Raw genomic sequence first — 4,060 nt, 5'->3', positions numbered from 1 at the left:
CCGATACTGTCGCAGAGCAGACTGAAAAACATGAGTGCATGCTTGTCTTAGTTGCATCATCTTTCGGATCCAACTTGAACCTCATCTGTTGAAAAAAGAATGTGAGTCTTATTAGGAGGAAGCTAGAAAGTATGGGACAGAGCAAGACAATATTACTAATTGCGATGAATAACATTACTTACGGATAAATGGTCAAGGAAGGTGTTAAACTGGGTATTGTCTTTGTCATTCCTATACTGGATCCACGTTGGGAGGATACGTGCATGACACCTAACAGCTACCTCTGATACTAACTTGGCTGACTCTGTAGCATCACGTGGCCTTTTTAAACCTGCCTCAAAATGGATCTCCATTCTCCCTCCTTTAGATTTTGTTAATCTGTCAAGCATTATCCCCGATGCCTGTTTCTGCTTGCGCCATGGTGCTAGTTCAACAACGAATATGGAAAGTGTTAGTGTACATCAAACTGTGAGAGTACAAATAAAGGAGCATGTGAAAGTGCAACTATCCCTGGGTGGTTTTGGTAATTCCTAACAACATATAGCTCATTGAGCTAACATTATTCCAAGATTAATATTTCAAGAAAAGCTCAATGAATGGCATGGCATGGATGAGGAAAGTGGATCCCTCAAAATTCTAAGGACAAAAAGTTTGGCTCAAGCTTGAAGCTCAAGACTCTACATTTTATATTTTAGTGATCCAAGATCACATTGAGTCTATAGGAAAAGCCAATACTATCAAGGAGGGATGAGGTGTTGCTTAATGGCTTGCTTGCTCAAAGTGCTTAGTGATATGCTCCAAAATCCTCAACTACTCTCCCACATCCACATATGACCTAAACCAAAAGTCAAACTCGGCCCCACCGATTCTTTCTATCCGGCGCCACCGAGTTTCAAATGTCATAGCCACTACCACAAACCCTAGGCAAATCGGTCTCACCGATAGGGATCTCGGTCTCACCGAGATGGGATTGTAATCTCTCTGTTTCCCTTCGTAACGTTTCGGTCTTACCGAGATGAGCGATAGGTCCCACCAAGATTGCAATGTAAACTCTCTGTTTCCCTTTTGTAACATTTCGGTCTCACCGAGATGAGCGAATCAGTCCCACCGAGTTTACCTGACCAACTCTCTGGTTAGCTTATTACCAAAATCGGTCCCACCGAGTTTGTGTAATCGGTCACATCGAGATTACGTTATGCCCTAACCCTAACCATATCGGTCCTACCGAGTTGCATCTCAGTCCCACCGAAAATCCTAACGGTCACTAGGTTTGATGAATCGGTCCGACCGAGTTTAACCATTCGGTCCCACCAAGTTTGGCAAATTGTGTGTAACGGTTAGATTCTGTGTGGAGGCTATATATACCCCTCCACCCACTCTTCATTTGAAGAGAAAGCCATCAGAACATATCTACACTTCAAATACACATTTTCCGAGAGAGAACCACCTACACTTGTGTTGAGGTCAAGATATTCCATTCCAACCATACGAATCTTGATCTCTAGCCTTCCCAAGTTGATTTCCACTCAAATCTTCTTTCCACCAAATCCAAATCCTGTGAGAGAGAGTTGAGTGTTGGGGAGACTATCATTTGAAGCACAAGAGCAAGGAGTTCATCATCAACACACCATTTGTTACTTCTTGGAGAGTGGTGTCTCCTAGATTGGCTAGGTGTCACTTGGGAGCCTCCGACAAGATTGTGGAGTTGAACCAAGGAGTTTGTAAGGGCAAGGAGATCGCCTACTTCGTGAAGATCTACCGCTAGTGAGGCAAGTCCTTCGTGGGCGACGACCATGATGGAATAGACAAGGTTGCTTCTTCGTGGACCCTTTGTGGGTGGATCCCTCCGTGGACTCACGCAACTGTTACCCTCCGTGGGTTGAAGTCTCCATCAACGTGGATGTACGATAGCACCACCTATTGGAACCACGACAAAAACATCTGTGTCTCCAATTGCATTTGAATCCTCCAAACCCTTCCCTTTACATTGTTGCAAGTTGCATGCTTTACTTTCCGCTGCTCATATACTCTTTTGCATGCTTGCTTGAATTGTGTGGAGATTGCTTGACTTGTGCTAAGATAGGTAAAATCTGCCAAGAACTAAAATTGGGAAAAGGCTAGATTTTTATTTGGTCAAGTAGTCTAATCACCCCCCTCTAGACATACTTTCGATCCTACAGCATGCAACTGCAACTTGACTCAGTCAGGTACCGTCTTGGTGTTGATGCTCATGAGGTTCATCTGATCTTGCCAAGTCCTGTTGTGTCAGTAGTGCTTCGGAAGTAGTGTTAGGTGTGAAGGAAGCTTGGGAACTGGCCAGTTCCGGAGCAAACGAACGAGTAACTGGTTGAGATGCTGGTACCGTTGAAGCGGATGCTGCAGCTGGTGGAGCAGGTGATACTGTGTTTGTAGATTAGCCGGTGGACTTGGACCTTCTACTGCACTATAAGTACCAGCAGAATCTCGACGGCAGAACCTTTTCCGTTTCACCCGACGAGTAACAACACTCCCTACTATATTATTTTCCTTGCTCTTTTTTGACTTTGCCATGTCAAGCTGTACCCACAACACAAAAGAATAAAATCACTCTTCAGAACTCATTGATGCATGATACAGACAAGCAATACTTTGATGTAAGACAACCGTATGAGGATGGAATATGTAAGAAAAATAGGACGGCATGACATATTCACAGCTACGATGTGCAAACTAAGCAGAAGGATTTTCAAGAAAATAGAAGTAATGCAAGCTAGACACCATATGAAAGATGCAACCAATATTACTCTGCCAAGTTAAAAGTGTCTTGTCATAAGTGGCAATTCGAAAAATTAGAAGCAGTACAACGTAGAAATCAATGCAAGATGCAACCACTATCAAACTGCCATGTTAAAAGCGTCCAATCATGAGTGACTGATGCGGGATACACAACAGCAGTACTTTGATGTAAGAACATGGTATGATAGATAGATGCAGTGTATTCTAGACACAGAAAGCCATGTCATATGCACATGTATAACGTATAAACTCAGCAGGTGCAATTTAATCAAAATAGAAGAAATACAGGCTAGACAACATATGCAACATGAAACCAATTATCACACTGTCAACTTAGAGCAAGCACCTGCGATGGTGGAGTACGGGAGATGAACTCATCATGTAGACTTGGGACTTCAACTTCATTAGCAGTAGCAGTGGCAAATCTAGAGAGTCTCTGTTTGCGTCGGTGCGGAGGACCACCAACATCCCCTAACTTACTCTTTTCCTTCCTATTTTCTGATATTGCCTTATGAAGTCAAAACCACAAGAAGATGAATAAAATTAGCTCTGCATAACTGGTTGATGCATGATACAGACGAACACTACTTTGATGTAAGGCAAGCGCAGGATAGGAGGATGGAATATATACAAAAAAGACAGCGTTTCATATTCACACGTACGATAGGAGGATGGAATATGTATGAAAAAACAGTAAGCGGAAGGCATTTCAACAAAATTAGAAGAAATGAAAGCTAGGCACCATATGAACATGCAACCAATATCACTCTATCAGGTAAAAAGTGTCTCGTCGTAAGTGCCATTTCAAGAAATTAGAAGCAGTACAAGCTAGAAGACAATGCAAGATGCAACCTACATCACAGTCCCAAGTTAAATGTGTCTTATGGGTAAGTGATCGTTGCAGGTATAAGTTGTAAGCTACGCAGATGCAATTCAACATAATCAGAAGCAATACAAACTAGACATCATACGGAAAACGCAACCACGTATAACAGTTCCAAGTAAGAGCAAGCACCTGTGATGGTGGAGTAGGGGAGATGTGCTCATCATGTACACGTATGTTCTAGAAACAGGAACACGTGTCATATTCACAGGCATTATGTGTAAAGTAAGCAGATGCAATTCAAGTTAGAAGCAATACAAGCTAGACATCATACGCAACATGCAACCACATATAATAGTGTCAAGTTAGAGCAAGCACCTGTGATGGTGGAGTAGGGGAGATGTGCTCATCATCTACACAGCTACGTTGACTGTCCAGCCTTGTGTTGTCTTGCGAATCTTG

Source organism: Triticum urartu, chromosome 6 (genome assembly GCF_003073215.2).
Source record: "Triticum urartu cultivar G1812 chromosome 6, Tu2.1, whole genome shotgun sequence".
Taxonomy (NCBI): Eukaryota; Viridiplantae; Streptophyta; class Magnoliopsida; order Poales; family Poaceae; genus Triticum; species Triticum urartu.
The sequence above is the reverse complement of the archived record's forward strand: the minus strand, read 5'-3'. Positions refer to the sequence as shown.